Raw genomic sequence first — 17,911 nt, 5'->3', positions numbered from 1 at the left:
CATTGTGATAGAATTACAAGCATTCACAAACATACAAACTAGTTATGCATTTCAGAATAAACTACAGCATGCTTTCATAAATAAATACAAAAGGAATAAGAGACATACCTTTGAAGAACTTTTCTTCTCACTTTCTCTCGCTCTTGTGAAGACTTGGACCAGCAACCTCTCGTTGTCTCTATGATCGTCTACCAATCATCTGGTCAATCACAAACAAACTTCACCACGAACAAGTAACCTCTCGGACACCACCACTCAGTAATCTTGGTATTCTCGGGTTGAGAATCCAGGTGGTTTAGGCTATATTATGAATTTGGTAGAGGGTTGGAGGAAACTACGATCGCACTATACGACCAAGCAAGTGGGAGAGTGAACTGTCTATCGTATAGACTTTGTGTGCTTGATCGTTTAGTAAATCTCAACAGGTACACGGTCGTTTAGAAAAACAAGTTCGATCGTTTACACGATCGTTTAGTGAATCTCGCTTGCAATGTAATCATTTAGTAAAAATCTACATGATTGTCTAGTGAATGGCGCGTATACACGATCGTTTAGACAAACACTTGAAGTCTATCGTGTAGTCTCTCGTGAGCTAAACGATTAGCAGTGTACTTAAAGAAGCGATCCTTTACAAAATGAATTTTTTTTTTTTATTTTATCCTTCAGTTACGAGAACTAAATACAATCTCCCACTTTCACGCACAGTTAACTAAGCATTTAGTTATGCATTTCAGAACTAAGTTGTAATGAAGTAAGCATACATGCTTTCATACACCCTTATACTATAACACTTATAATATAAAGATGATGTATGAATATGCTTAATGCATGCATAAATATAACTCTTATATTATATGATGCATGAGCATGCTCTTGAAATAATTTAAATCATGCAAACTACTATATCATAACTCTTACAATATAGAGATGATGCATTACCAATGCATAACCTAAGGTGGGATTTCTACTATATGGCATACTATATGACATATAATAAAACATACATCTCATGTACATTTACAAAATTAATGGATCGGGATGATTAGCCTAAAAAAATGGAAATAAATTTTATCTATTACAAAAAACCATCGAGTAAACCGGTTCATAAGAAAATCGGGTCTTGAACTGCCCAGGCGAAGCCTTCCCTGATCGTTTAGTAAATTGGACGAGTAACCATGATCTCTTAGCTACAATCGAGTACCATTTACAATGCGATGAAGCATAAGGCCACTCAGTCATTTAGCACACTAAATTTAAATACGCAAGTCTAAAAAATCGTTTAGACGACGACTATGCTGTGAGGCATGATCGTCTAGACAATCGAAGAACAAGCGCTAAGTAACCCTTACCACGCGATCTTGTAGTCAGTGACTAAGTGATAAAGCTTGTTGAGGTACATGATTGTTTAGTGCATGCGCGTTCACCTTGCAGCCGAGTATCACACACTCTACGATCGCTTACCCCCATCGTTTACACGATTTAACCAACGCTTAGTCTTCTTCTTCCTCGAAGCAATGCACATCTCCATGCCATGAAGCTTTTTCACGAGCAACTCAAACTGACTCAAACACTTTAAATTACAAACTCGATAGCAAGTTAATATGTCCAAAAACATAGGGGCTCTTACAATTAACTTTGAATATGTAAAAGAATTCAACAACCAGAGGCAATCATCCCAGAAACTCCATTAATCCACGTCTACAAAAAACATTTAACACTTAAACATAATAAATACAAAGGGAACGAGAGACATACCTTTGAATAACTTTCTTCCAACTTTTTATCACTCTTGTGAAGACTTGGACCAATAACCTCTCGCTGTCTCTACGATCGTCTACCCAATCGTCTGGTCAATCATGAACAAACTTCTCCATGAACAATTAACCTCTTGGACACCACCACTCAATAACCTATTCTCGAAGTGAGAATCCATGAGGTGTGGGCTCTGTTATAAATTTGGTAGAGGGTTGGAGGAAACTACAATCGCACTATACGACCAAACAGGTGGGAGAGTAAACTATCTATCGTATAGACTTTGTGTGCTTGATCGTTTAGTAAATCTCAGCAGGTACACGATTGTTTAGAAAAACAAGTTTAATTGTTTACCTGACCGTTTAGTGAATCTTGCTTGCCACGCAATTGTTTAGTACAAAGCTTCACGATCGTTTAGAGAATGGCGTGTGTGCACGATTGCTTAGACAAACACTTGAAGGCTGTCGTGTAGTCTCTCGTGAGCTAAACGATTAGCAGTGTACTTAATGAAACGATCCTTTACAAAATGAAAACATTTTTCATTTTATCCTTCAGTTACGAAAACTTAATACAACCACCCACTTTCACACACGGTTAAAGAGAAACTACAAAAAATTATCTCATAATTGTTTTAATTATAAATAAATACAATAACTAACTTATCGTATTATATTTATAACCTATAGTTTTAATATTACATCATATGTAACATTTAAACCATAGTTCTTTTCTCCTTTACTTGATATAAATCATATGTATATCAAATTCCTCCAATAAATGTATCTCATACATCATGTCAACTATATCACATATAATTGAACCAATTTAATCATATCATATATAATCAAACTCCCTCTTGTAAATTTAAACACTTCAAACTGATCCAAAAACTGATTCTCAACTTGAATCCTTTGAGCTACCACGGGGACCTTATGGACCTATAGCTTAAAGCTCCAATGGTATGTGAATAGCTGACTAAACTCTTTAGTAACGAGATCCACCATCCGTTAACTGTCAGGTACTCCACTAAAGACCGACAGTTGCACTCTTCTCACTACAGATATATTTTTGTGTCCATCGGATATAATCAGTCAACAGTATGATAACCTTTCACAGATGCTCATAAGTACAGTTGGGCCAATTTATCATTTTGCCTCTGTAGTTACATCTAACTCATTAAGTACCATTGATCCCTCTAATGAACAATACATCATAGTCCTACTATGAGTGGACAACTCTTGGGCTATGAGAAGATGTGTGGCGCTACATCGTTCAAGTCTCAGAATCAACCCTTAAGGGAGCAATCTATCTACTTACCTATGCTTCGGGGAAGGAGTGAATTCCATCTTATGTAGTTGAGTTCCCAGCTTCCCAATCAGACGAATCCCCAAAGTGATAGGTTTGAGTTGACAATTTGGCCACTTGCACCCATGCAAATCAAATGACCGCCCTCATAGGCAGGAGTTCCCAACTCACTCAGAATTAAGGTCATGTTACCTGTGGTCATCTTAGTGAAATGAAGTCTCTATCATGAACGACGTTATATAACGAGACTAAACACTTTGTGGTCTGGTCTTATACAAACTCCTTTGTATAGAACACCCTCGCTCGCATGTCTCTACATGAATGATCAAGATCAAACCATTTGTAGCATGTCACAACACTTGTAACTATCTACAAAGAGAGTCGTATCCGTAGTGTCACTAGGATAAGGTTTCCCTCCTATGTTCATATACTACAAACCATTTAGGTTATCACTTAAAGCATGATCCACTTGTATGTCTCCACATACATGCTTAAGTTATAATGACAACCAGGGATCTTAGTTTATTGGTTTGTGGTAAATGCAAATAAAATATCTCATATTTCATAGACAACAGTGAAGAAAATATCTCATATTATTACATCACAAGTGTTTGTTCATACAGGTGTTTACAAATTACAGGACCCTAAGAGAGTTTAGGGCATCAACCCCAACAACTACCTCCCTGACTCAACATGTTGTGAGGCCTGGAAAAGCTTTAATTGAGTCTTTCTTTGGTAGTCATATTCTCCAACTACTGTCTAGTGACTCTTGTGATATTGAATCCTTGATACAGAAGCTTCAGGAAAGAAAAGCTGAGATTGATAATGTGTTGAAGATGATGCGCTCTGCTATTTCTAGGCCTGGTGGTGCTTCCACTTCTCAAGGGAATCAATTGATTTTTTTTTCTTTCTTTTAAATCAGAAAGGGGGAGAGTTTGGTGTTGCGTGTTGAAGTTGTTTTTGGGTTGGTTTTGTGCAGTTGTTTTTTTGTTCTATGGAATCGGTGCTTTGCTGGTTGGCTTTTTTGGTTTAGTTATGATGGTTTGTTCTTAAAGACCTTGTTGTTTTTCTTTTTTTCTTTTTTTTTTTCTGGTTATGTCTTTTTTCTTGTCAATATCTTATTTCAAACACCGTTATCCTTGTTGTTAAATGATTGTTTGTTTCTTATTCTTCCTTGTTTTTTTTTAAAAAAAATTATAAGTCAACGGGGGAGTTTGTTGAACATTTGATTAGTTGGCTTCATAATTTTCTAAGCCAGTGGTTTTTGCATTTGTCTCAAATAAAGTCTTAACATCTGTTTTAGACAACAGTTTATTTTTCTGCAAAATATTTTCCTTATCTAAAAATTCTTGGCTGTAATATCTTTTTGATCTTTTCCTGAGGCGCGACTTATCTTTTCCAAATGGGAATTTGTTTCCTTTCTTGGGTTCAATTATTTAAGGAGATTTATGCTGAACATTTAGGGTTACTGCTTTTGTTAATCAAGCAAGACATGTTTTGTTCAACTATCATTGTTGTGCAATTGTGTGTTCTTGCTTGTTGCTTACTATTCTGTCGTGCAAGTTCTTCATCCGTTGTAGTGCAACACTTTGAAGTAAATCATGGTCTTATGAGGAGCTTAAGCCATTTCTGCTAGAGAAGGGATTCTCAATCTTAGGGGAAGCCTAAAACTTAGCATTGGAGAAGCAGATCTCCATGTTAGTGTATCCGAAGATTCATCAGTGAAGGGTGTTCGCATTTGAAAGGGAACCTAAGGGAGCCTAAGTACATTTGAAAGGGAGTCTCACATCTTAGAGGAATCTAGGTGGTTAGTGAGTTAAGCTCTACATGAGTCATTGTAGTGACCATCTATTACAGATAAGTATTACGTTGCTACTTAACTTTTTAGTATTAGTGGACTATCTTTTTTATAGGCCCCCAATCATTAAAAGGTATGAGAGGAAACGAAATAAGAAAGGTGAACCAAATGAAAATATAGGAAAGGAATCAAATGTAAATGGGTGAGGAAGAGGGAATAAAATTAGTTAGAGTCTGTGTGATCTTGTGGGCCCAAAGAAAATCCGGTTAGTTACCAATTAGAGTATTTAAAGAAGGGAGGGGGTGAGCCAAGGATATCTTGGTTTTATTTTGTGAATGCTTAGTGAGCTGATGTATAGGGGGAAGTCTCGACTTCCTTGGCAATTTGGCCAAAAGAGTAAATACATAACCCGATTTCTATCATTTTGGCATTAGAGTCATCGTTCCTTGGGAAATGGTGAAGAAAATGGAAGCTAGAATGTTTGCTATTGAGGAATACTAATCCTATTGCAGGTGGGAATGGAGACTAGGATGGATCAACGGTTTGTTGAAATGCAGCAAATAACAGAGCAATCCATGGCAACAAGACTGAAAGCGTTAGGGGAAACGTTGGAGTAGAAGATATTACACGCGCTGGAAGCTTGGTAAAAAAATGGGGGACTTCAGGCGATAATGACTCGGGCTCATCTGAACAGACTGTGACGGAAAAGGGGAAGCAACCACTGACTGAGGAGAGTGTGAGAAAAGGGAACCAGATGGAGAAAGAAAAGAGGGACGTACCTTTGTTCGATATGATGTTGAGGAAGCTGGAGATCCCAATCTTCAAAGGTGAAGTAGGTAAGGATCCACTAGGATGGTTTCATCGGGTTAAGAGATATTTTGTTATTAATCGGCTGAAGGAGATGGACAAGAATGAAGCGGCGATCCTATGCTTGGAAGAGGAGGCACTCAAATGGCAATGGATACCTGGGCCAAGTTTAAGGAGCAGCTGTTATTACATTTCCTACTAACAAAAGAGGAACACCGTCAAGTTCAGTTCTTTACTCTGAAGCAAGAAGGCACAGTGAGGGCTTACCGACAGCGATTCGAGCAATTATCGGGGCCTCTGAAAGACCTGTCGGAAAAAACTCTAGAGAGCAAGTTTGTTAGTGAGCCCAAAGAAGATATACAGATTGAAATGCGGATGTTCAAACTCGAGGGTATTAAGAAGAAAATGAGAATGGCTTAGTTAATAGAAGACATGGAGGAGACCCGTAGGAAAAAGTGAGGAGGGGGAGGCCCAAGCCCATCGAAAGCAATCGGGTCCACATCTTCATCAGGCTCCAACTCCACCCCGAGTTAGGCCAACTTCAGAAACCCGACAACCCGAACCATTTCACTTAACCCGAGCCGAAGCGCGACTGTTCCTTTCAACTCTATGACTCTGAGGGACGTGAATGGGAAGACATTCACCGCTGGTGCCTTCAAGAGATTGTTCGATAGCGAGATGCAAAATCAGAGAGATAAGTTCATATGTTATCGATGTGTCGAGAAATACACACCAGGCCATCATTGCAAAAAGAAGGAGTTAAGCGTCTTAATACACCAAAACAAAGAATGAGAAGAGTTAGCAGTTGAGACAAGTGAAGGGCAGGTTGAATTCAAAGAAACTCCACTGGTAACCTAAGAAACGATGGTGATGGACACAACTGAGGATGAAATTGTAGAGCTGTCACTCAACTCTTTAGTCGGAATCGACTCGCCACAAACGATTAAAGTAAAAAGGGTAATCGGAGATAAAGATGTGGTGGTTTTAATTGGTAGTGGCGCATCGCATAATTTCATCGATAAAAAATTGGTGGTGATCCTCGAGTTGCCACAAACACCCACAACAAGCTATGGCATCATGTTAGGCACTGGAAATTCCATTCAGACTACCGAAATCTGCAAAGGTGTGGTATTGAATCTTCCCGATTTCACTATCATTAATGATTTTTTTTTCCTTTACCCTTAGGCAATGCTGATGTTGTTTTGGGTGTCAAATGGCTTATGAAGTTGGGGCGAGTTGTGTGTGATTGGAGTACTTCTAAAATGGATTTCCAAATTGGCGATGGACAGGTGGACCTTAAAGAAGATAGAAGTCCAGTGAAATCACAAATCTCCCTTAAATCGATGATGAAGCTTGTAAAGGAAGAGGGTTAAGGTATACTTTTGGAGCTGAATTCGCTCATGACCCACGCAGCTAAAGAAACCCATAAACCAGACCACGAAGGAAGCCACCCCGACATACAGGTGGTTTTACAGAAATTTTAATTAGTGTTTCAGCCCATCGAAGTGATGGAACACGAGACATACACAGCGGAAAAAGGACTTAATTACACTATAATTGCTTCTAATCAAAAGGAAGTTAGCATGCAAAATGAAGGAAATAACAGTAATTAGAAATTACTTTTGAAGCTCTCGAAAACCGCTTTTCCTCGCTAAATCTCGACCCGAACTCTTCCGAACCACCACTAGAGTTGACCTATTATTCTCTGGACAGAACTAGGTTGTGGGACCCGATGGATGAAGAAAACCGAGAGAGAGAAAGAGATGGAAAAGAAATGTTTTTCTTTTGGTTTGGGTTTTCCTTTTTTTTTACAGCCCAATTTAGGAAAACAATTTTAGAAAAATGGCCAAAAGTTTCTCATTCATAATTGAAAACCCAATTTATAGAAAAAAATCCATGCAACAATTGCATGAAACAAATCCATAAAAACTGAACACCTATAATCCACTATCTTAGTGGGCTTAATGTCTCCACTATAAGCCAACACCTAGTCCACTATTTTGTTAATGCAATTATCCAATAAAAGTTTGGATTTTCCTATTAACTTTAGTCAAAGGGCAAAATAGTCATTTTGTCAAAGTCAAACTTTGACCAAAAAGTCAACATTTTGACTTTTTTATGATTTTTTCTGTGTTGACTAATTTTGACCTGTTGAGCATGAATCCGCATTCATTTTCTTGAAATTCAAATCACATTTGAATATAAGGTCGGTCAAAGTTTGACTTTTCAAAGTCAAAAGTCAACTCTTTGACTTTTTATATCTTTGACCATTTCCATTATTTTCGAGCTTCCGAATATGAACATATTCATATTCTTGATATTTAAATCACATTTAAATATTAAAGCTGTATCTCTAAACTGAAAAACGACTACTATATCACATATACTTGTCGGTTTCTCTCTCTTCACCTAATTCGAACAATTCGAATCATTCTATCATATTGTTCTAAGATTATTCCATATGAGCTAGTAGGGGAACCTAATGGACCTATAGATCACGGGCTCCAATGATCCGAGATTAGCTTGCTAAACTCTTTAGACGGAGCTAATCAACATTCGTTAACTAACGGGTCATTCCACTATAGTCCCGTAGTTACACTCCCCTCATATAGATATATTTGTGTCCATTTGATATAACCATGATTAGTAAGCTAATCCTTCACAAGTTGTTCGTCATCTCGGCTGGGTCATAAAAACCGTTTTATCCCCAAGACTACATCTTGTTCCTTAAATTCCATTGATCCTCTAATGTACAATTGGTTTAAGGTCCAACCTATAAACCGAACCCCTCTTGGGCCAAGAAGAGGATGGGGCCCCTTATTCAAGACTTGGATTCAATACTAAAGGGAACAACCTATCTACTATCCCTATAACAGATAGGAGTGAATTCCGTCTTGTATCTTATGTTCCCAGCTATCCACCTGATCTTACCCCTGAAATGGGAGGCTTATTGAGCCAATGATGATGAGCTGCCCTCACCTATGCAAATCTAAGAATAATTCCGAGTGAACAGGAGTTCATAGTTAGCTCAGAATTAAGATTAAGTTACTTAGGTCATCAATTAACGAAATAGTCAGTTTTATACATAAAACGACATTTAGAACGTAAAAAGTGACTATTTCATGGTTCAGTCTTATGAAAACTCTTTACATAGGATGCTCCCACTTTCATGTCTCCACATGAACGATTTAGGATCACATCGTTTGTACTAACTATAAAATAGGTCGCATCCATAGTGTCCCCAGAATAAGGCGCCCAACCTTATTCATATAATATAGACCATTTTGGCTACATATTTGAACTTGATCCACATTTATATCACTACATAAAGTTCAAACTATATTAAATAGCCTCATGACCTTAGTTTATTGAATTCAAGATTACTATTTCAATAACAACTTTATCAAAAAACAAAACAAAATATGTTTATTAATTTACAAACTACGAGTTTTAGGACATAAAATCCAACACGAAGGACTTCCTCCAGAGCGGCACCACAACCATCTCATCGAACTAAAATCAAGGGTCGGTCTAGTGAACGTTCACCCATATCGATACCCCCAATTCCAAAAAGATGAGATTGAACGGTTAGTTGAGGAGATGTTGGCTACAGGGGTTATACAGCCAAGTACCAGTCCTTTCTCCAGCCCAGTTTTGTTCGTTAAAAAGAAAGATGATAGTTGGAGATTTTGTGTCGATTACAAAGCTCTCAACCAGGTGACGGTGCTGAATAATTTCTCGATTCCAGTTGTTGATGAGTTACTTGATGAATTAGCAGGAGCCATGTTTTTTTCCAAAATAGATTTGAGGTTGGGGTATCACCAAATAAGAGTAGCACCAAAAGACATCCATAAAATGGTATTTCAGATTCATGAGGGTCACTACGAGTTCTTGGTCATGCCGTTTGGACTACAAAATGACCCATTAACATTTCAATCAGTAATGAATGATATCTTACGACCCTACTTACGCAAATTTGTTTTAGTCTTCTTTGATGATATATTAATTTACAGTCCTTCGATTCATGACCATGTTTATCATTTATCTCTTGTGCTGCAAGTGTTGAAGGAAAATCAGTTGGTGGCTAACCTAAAAAAATGTATGTTTGCAGCTAGCAAAATTGAATACTTGGGCCATGTAATTTCAGAAGATGGGGTAGCAGCAGATCCATAAAAAATAGAAGCCATGGTGCAGTGGCCAACACCATCCTCAGTTAAGCAATTGAGAGGGTTTCTCGGGCTGACAGGGTATTATCATAAGTTTGTAGCTAACTAAGAAGCAATTGCATTCCGATTACCTCAACAACTCAAGAAGGACAATTCTAAGTGGAACGAGGAAACCCAAAAAGCTTTTAAGACTCTGAAGCAGACAATGGCACAACTCCCTACTTTGGGGCTGCCCGACTTCACCCGACCATTTGTAGTGGAAATGGATGCATCAAGGGTGGGTGTAGAAGCTGTCTTAAAACAGGAAGGTCGTCCCTTGGCCTATTTCAGCCACGCCCTGCCACTAACATATCGTCTCAAGGCTTTTTATGAACGTGAATTGATTGCAATTGTCATGGCTGTCCAAAAATAGAGACCATGTTTATTGGACCAACGATTTACAGTACGCATCGATCAGAAGAGCCTTACGTTCTTACTAAAACAACGAATCATTACAAGTGAATACCAGAAATGGGTAGAATACAAAAAGGGGTTAGAAAATTCGGCAGCTGATGCGTTGTCTCGAATACCTTCGCCAATGGAACTGAGTTTGTTGAGTGTAGTGGATATTATTAATCTAGCTGTCTTTAACAGTCAGATTGATCAAGATGAAGAATTACGAGGCATCCGATATAGTATTCAAACCGGAAATCCTCACCCATAAGACTACACTTGGAAGGGGGAACTTTTACTGTATAAACAGAGAATAGTACCGCCTTCTTCATCACCAACAATTCCATTATTGCTCCAAGAATTTCATAATAGTCCAATAGGAGGTCATAATAAAACAATCAAGATGTACCAATGTCTCAAGAAGGAATTTTTCTGGAAGGGAATGAAAGCTCAAGTGTGTGCATTTGTTGGTGATTGTTCCGTTTGCCAACAAGCCAAATACTTGTCCTTAGACCCAGTAGGATTGTTGCATCCTTTGCCTATACCGAAACTAATCTGGAACAACATCAGCATGGATTTCATTGATGGATTGTCGAAATATGAAGGGCACAACTCCATCTTGGTGGTAGTTGACCGTTTATCAAAATACACACACTTCATCACCCTTCATCATCCTTACACAGCAGCCATGGTAGTAGGGATATTCCTTCGGGAAATAGTAAGGCTACATGGGGTGCCTCGGAGCATCGAGTCCGATAGAGACAAAATATTCACAGGCCTGTTTTGGGAAGAACTATTCAAATTGATGGGTACCCAATTGAAATGGTGCACATCATATCATCCACAAACTGACAATCAGACAGAAGTTGTCAATCGAGGATTAGAAGCGTATCTACATTGCTTTTCCATGGAAACACCAACAAAGTTATGTTGGAATGGGCAAAATACAACTACAACACCTCCTATCATACCACTATCAAGAAATCCTTTTATGAAGTAGTGTATGGCCGACCTGTTCCCCCGTTAGTCTCATATGAAGCAGGGACTACTGGTGGGAGAAGTGGACATCTTATTAAAAGATAGAAATGAGATGCTCAAAAACCTTAAGGGTACACTAGAGGCAACACAACAATGGATGAAGTCTCTTGTAGGTGCTAAAAGAAGAGAGATGAACTTTGAAATATCCGATTGGGTTTATGTTAAACTCAAACCATATCGCCAAAGCTCCCTGCTGGTTCAGAAGCACCCGAAACTCGCTCCTCACTTCATAGGCCCTTTCAAAATCGTTAAAAAAATTGGCCCGGTGGCATATAAGCTTGATCTTTCCACACATATTAACATCCACCCAGTGTCATGTGTCTCAAGTTCGGAAGGTAGTCGGCACATTGTTTCCAAGGATGACCACTCCTCCGGTGTGGCAGAATGAGGTACAATTAAACCCTCATCTGATTGTTGTTTTAGGTATATGGAAGGTTAACACAACAGTCGTATCACCGACTGATTTTGAAGTCTTTATTCAATGGGATGGCATGACTCCAGAAGATGCAACTTGAGAGAATGGCATGCAAATCAAAGAACAATTTCTAAGCTTTCACCTTGAGGACAATGTGGTCTTTTGGGGGGCGGGTAGTGATAGGCCCCCGATCATTAAAAGGTATGAGGGGAAACAAAATAAGAGAGGTGAACCAAATGAAAATATGGGAAAGGAATCAAATGTAAATAGAGAATCAAATGTAAATGGGTGAGGGAGAGGGAATAAAATTAGTTAGAGGCTGTGTGATCTTGTGGGCCTAAAGAAAATTCGGTTAGTTATAAATTAGAGTATTTAAAGAAAGGAGGGGGTGAGTTAAGGATATCTTGGTTGTATTTTGTGAATGCTCAGTGAGCTGGTGTACAGGGGGAAGTCTCGGCTTCCTTGGCAATTTGGCCAAAAGAGTAAATACATAACCCGAGTTCTATCACTTTTCTGGGCACACTACCCCCCAAACATAGGTGGATTATCATCAAACTGGGTAATCAACTTCTATGTGCCTTTACTTGTTTGCTTACTGTTAGTATTTTTGTTGTTACAGTGTTTGCCATTGTTTTCCAATTAACATTCGTATTCTGAGTGAGGAGTCATCCCATTTCTTTTTCAATTTTAACTAACTTTCTTTTTTAAAATAAAATTTTCATTGATTTTCCAACTAATCTAATACAATTAACACCTCATCAAATAGAATTAACGTCTAAATCAACACGTAATGATCTAGTAAGCATTCAATTAATTTAATGTTAAGTCAGAGGCCACTTAGAAGCATTTAGCAAACATGAGAAACTAAAATGTCTGTTTTGAAACTTCATGGACCAAATAGACATGAACCTTATACCTTAGGGACCAAAAGTGTATTTTGTCCTATATTAAATCTTCAAATATGTTTGTCACATGATATAATTCTTAGGGCTTGTTCGTTTGCTTGTTTTATTTCCTAAAGAAAATATTAAATATGACAATAACATAGTTCTAGGGAGATAGGCCATGCAAATTGCCGTTAAGCTAAGTTCTATATAACTTAAATGTATATATATTTAAAATCTACATTCCATAGCTATTAGGGTTTAGAATGCATGACTTCTTCAAAGAAAAAAAGCGTTAGAATGCATGGTTAAAACAAACTAGTATGAAAGAATCCTTTCTCGAACATTATCCTTCTTCCAAACCGGCCATTTCTGCAATTCCTCTGTTTCGTTCCCTTTCCGAATTTCCCAAATGACCTATTTAATTACAAATTACTTTAATCAGCCCATTTAAATAACCAAATAATATAAATATATCAATATGTTGTCCACATTCTGATCATCAAAATTTAATTTTCGTTTCAATCAACACTACATTGTTTCAAAGTCTCAATTTTGGTCCAATACTCTAGTGGATTTTTCTCCAAATTTAGCTTTGAAATATTTATGAGAACTCAAATGTATGATTACAACATTTGAAAGAATTGAAACATTTTTAAATAAAGAACAAAGCTCAAAATCTTTTTTAAGAAAACTTGGCAAGAAAGAAAAGAAAAGAAAAACGAATACAAATGCATTGGACATGACAACTAAAATTGTTGTTTCTATTACGTTCTATATAATTGCAAAACCATAATGGATGACCTTTCTTTTGTCATTACATGAATCCAAACTCAATTGAAAACATATAGCACTATATACCTGTAAGTTTGTATGGTGTAAAAATTCCCGAATGGTTCAACATTAAATTTGGCTCTACATGTGGGTATATGGAGAGGCTCAATGTTTCACTCTCTTCCTTTATAATTTTTGTTATAATGAATCTAAATACTATAATATTTAAGTAATTTTTGTTTTAGTTCCCTTCTTCTACCTACTGGCCACAATGTTATTTGAATCTTATATGAAAAAATAGTTGGTTGTTAGCCTGTTCCTATTTCACCTCACCACTGTGGGCTAAGAAAATAAATAATATTGTACTCTCAAAAGTTCCCTCATTTTTAATCTTAGATATTTATTACTCTTTTTCACAAAATTTTTATATTTTTATTGACTTATATATTTAGTTAAAATGATGTGATTTTTTATGCAACCAACAAGTTAAATGTAAGTGTCAACAAAAGTGAGATATCTATTATCTTTTCTTTTCTTTTTAACAAATGTATCGTTTTGATCAATATTTCACAAATTTTTCAACCAGGACTAACTTAAAACGATTATAGATTAAAGAAAACAATTAATTGAAGGTTAAAGATATTACAAAAGTTTAAACTAATGAAATTATAGTTTGAAAATGATCCATTAGGAATTTAAAATAAACATATTTTTTGCTTTTTAAATGTTAGGTAATTTAAATTATGTATCAAATAATTTAAAATTATTTCCTCATATACAAATATATTTTACTTTACGACTTCTTTTAACTTTATAACTAATTAAGAGACAACTATAATTTTTCGTAAAAAAGATGGATAGACTTTTGAACCTATCAAAAGGACTTTTCAGCATTATTGGAGATGGCAACTAAAATTGTTGTCTTTATAATTACATAGAAATGCATCCAAACTCAATTGAAAAGAAAAAAGAAGAAAAAAACCGAAGGAAAGTCCAAAAAGAACTTGGAGAAGACTCCAACATGATGTATATACGTGGATATGCAATGAGTGGGCACTCTAAAATGAAGCCATATTGTCTTTGTCAGTTAGGCATAGGCTGTTGTAAGACTATGAGCCATCCCAACCAAAAGTCTCAAAACAGCAACGATTCATACTTTGTCACCCTTCAATTTGGCCTTCGGCACCACGCATTAGTTCCCATTTCCAATAACACCAAAATACTGATGCATGCCCTTACGTCACATCTATCTACACTCGCGTATTGCTCTTAAATTTGTGGTTCAACAAAATATGTTGGGTTGAAAAACTAACCGAAGATCAAATTTTATTTATAAATTATTAAGACTTGACTTTGATGAGATCTTTTCAAAATAGAGGGACTTAATAGATAGAAGCAAGACATGAGAATAATTTTTTTTAAAAGAAAATTGAATAATAACACATGAAACAACAATATAGTCAAATAGACCCTACAATGTTACGTATTTGAAAATAAGAAATTATTACTCACTAAATTTCATTAATTAAAATATCTTTTTTGTCTACATACTTTGAAGTTAGTTCAATTTTAGTTCATATATTTTCAAATGTCTAATTTTATTTCTTGTATTTTTAATCAATCTTAAATTCAATACCTCAAAGTTGATCATTACCTAAATTAGTTAGGTAATAATAACTTCCATGTAAGGAAATACAATATATATAAATATTTTCAAGATTTACAGTAAAAATGCTAATACATAATAATATTTTCTAAAAATGTTAAAAACCACTTTTAGTCTTCAAACTTTAATAATTTAGTTTCTAAATTTTGGTTTGTGACAATTTAGTTCCTAAACTTTTAATTTCATACCAATTTGGTTTCTAAACTTTACAACAAAATAATTTAATCCCTGAACTTTAAAATTTATAACAATTTAATCCCTATTATAGAAATTAGTGTTAAGAATTAAAGACCTTTCTTGCATAAATAAACCAATAAACTAATTAGAGACTTAATATTTTTATAAAATAAAAATTTTATAGAGACTATTGTCATGAATTTAAAGATACAATGACTAAATTATGATATACTGAAGTTTAAGGACTAAATTATTATAAAATTGAAAAAATCGTTACAAATCAAAATTTAATAACAATTAAAAATAACAAAGTAGTAAATTTATTGAAAGTAGGATATTGAAATTAAACAAAATTTTAAAATATAGAGACCCAAAATGAAATTCAAAGTTATATGTTCATGAAACTTCCAAGAACAAGAAATGTTGCTTACCCTTTTACCAAGAGCGCTTATAAATCCTTTCTGAAGACGTGGTAGTGGAGTGGCTTGTCTTTTCACAGAGCTCTCCCATGGCTTCTCAAAGCCACATAACACCTCACTTTCTTCTCTTCCCATTCATGGCACAAGGCCACATGATCCCCATGATCGACCTCGCCAAGCTTCTCGCTCGCCGTGGAGCCATAATCACCATTGTCACCACTCCTCTCAACTCTGCCCGCTTCCACTCTGTTCTCACTCGCGCCATTCGTTCCGGCCTTCAAATCCATATTGTTGAACTCCAATTCCCAAGCAACAAAGAAACTGGCCTCCCAGAAGGCTGCGAGAATGTCGATTTGCTACCTTCACTTGCTTCCTTTTCCCAATTTTTTAGAGCAGTGAGTCTCCTTTACGACCCATCGGAAAAACTGTTCGAACAACTCACTCCTCGTCCCAATTGCATCATCTCTGACATGTGCATCCCTTGGACCTTCCAACTCGCTCAGAAATTCCACGTACCTAGGCTCGTCTTCTACAGTTTGAGCTGCTTCTTCCTTCTCTGTCTGCGGATTTTAATCACTAACGTTGATGCTGTGAAATCCATCCCTGATTCAAAATTCGTGGCTTTACCAGACTTGCCTTTTCCAGTTGAGTTTCGCAGGTCGCAGCTATATAAATCCACCGATGCTTACATGACCCAAATTACTTCAGCAATGTTCGAGGCTGATCGGCAGTCGTATGGCGTAGTTTTAAATGTATTTGAGGAAATGGATCCAGAGCATGTAACAGAATATATAAAAGGAAGAGAAGCGCCTGAAAAAGTATGGTGTGTAGGCCCTCTTTCGCTTTCCAACGACAACGAACTCGACAAAGTCGAAAGAGGCGACAAAGCCTCAGTCGACGGACACGAATGCACCAAATGGCTCGACGGGCAGAACCCGTCATCGGTTGTTTACGTCTCGTTGGGCAGTCTCTGTAATCTGGACACATCGCAAATCATAGAGCTTGGATTGGGACTGGAAGCATCGAACAGACCATTCATTTGGGTGATAAGAAAAGCAAATCTAACGGAAGATCTAGTGAAATGGTTAGAGGAGTATGATTTCGAGGAGAAAATACAAGGGCATGGGATAGTGATTCGTGGATGGGCTCCACAAGTTCTGATACTGTCGCACTCTGCAATTGGATGCTTCTTGACGCATTGCGGATGGAATTCGAGCGTTGAAGGGATATCTGCAGGGGTGCCGATGATCACGTGGCCGCTGTTTGGGGATCAAGTGTACAATTATAAGTTGATTGTAGAGATACTGAGGGTGGGTGTGAGTGTGGGAGAGGGAACGGATATGCATTGGGAAGAGGAAGATGTGGGAAGGGTGGTGGTGAAGAGGGAGAAAGTGAAGGAAGCCATAGAGATGGTGATGGATGGAGATGATAGAGAAGAGATGAGAGAGAGATGTAAAGTGATTGGTGAGAAGGCGAAGAAGGCGGTGGCTGAAGGAGGTTCGTCTCATCGGAATCTCAGCCGATTGATTGAAGATATTACTGCACATGCTTTTGCCCATGGAGGAAGCTTTGAGAATGGAAGGTGTTGATGCCATTTGAAGAATAATAAGTTTTGTTTTGAGGAATGCCTTTTCGTCTGCCTTTTCTTTGTATTCAATGATGTATTTGATTTATACAGCATATTTCCTCTCCAACGTGGTTCCACAATAATACAAAAAAAATAAAAGAATAATTACACATAGCTTACTTTGGTCGGTGGAGAGAAATAATTCTAATAAATTCTCAACAGAATGTGGTGACTCATTTCCGATTATTCTTCCACCTTCCCTTTTCCTTTTCCATCTTTATTTTCTTCCCTAATAATGTCGAAGCTCAATTAGGGGATTTTCGCTTTAATATGAGTGAAGAAATCGTGACTCAAATATAGGTAGTTTAGTTTATAACTAGCTTTATCTTGTAACAATATGTTGGTATGTGTTATATATACCACTTATCAGAAAATAAAGAAGAGTTGTTCATAATTTCTATTTTTATGTAAACAAAACAAGCTGTATGAGAAAAGAACGTGAATCTTCCCGTGGACGTAGGTATATTGGCCAAACCAGTTTCTTCTTCTTCTCTTTATCTTCTTCTTTCGATTGACATCAATCTTTCTGCAAATCATGAAAACACAATCTTGTTATCAAATCGTATCGATTTCAGAGCTTCGAGTTGAATCGCATACCGATTTTCTTCTATTGAGTAGCATCGAGTCAGAGGTTTTTGTCTTCAAGTTGCA

General features: G+C 36.9%; 1 pseudogene across 1 annotated transcript; it reads left to right on the top strand.

Moving 5' to 3' along the window:
• Positions 1-14,237: 14,237 nt before the first annotated feature.
• LOC120090320 (UDP-glycosyltransferase 73C6 pseudogene) lies at positions 14,238-17,446 on the top strand (annotated as a pseudogene). The gene has a single exon (XR_016524748.1). The product of XR_016524748.1 is annotated as a UDP-glycosyltransferase 73C6 pseudogene (transcript).
• The last annotated feature ends 465 nt before the right edge of the window (positions 17,447-17,911 follow it).

This window comes from Benincasa hispida, chromosome 11 (genome assembly GCF_027475165.1).
Source record: "Benincasa hispida cultivar pf3 chromosome 11, pf3_genome.v1.1, whole genome shotgun sequence".
Lineage (NCBI taxonomy): Eukaryota > Viridiplantae > Streptophyta > Magnoliopsida > Cucurbitales > Cucurbitaceae > Benincasa > Benincasa hispida.
Note: the sequence above shows the minus strand (reverse complement) of the source record. Positions and strands in the feature narration are given on the sequence as shown.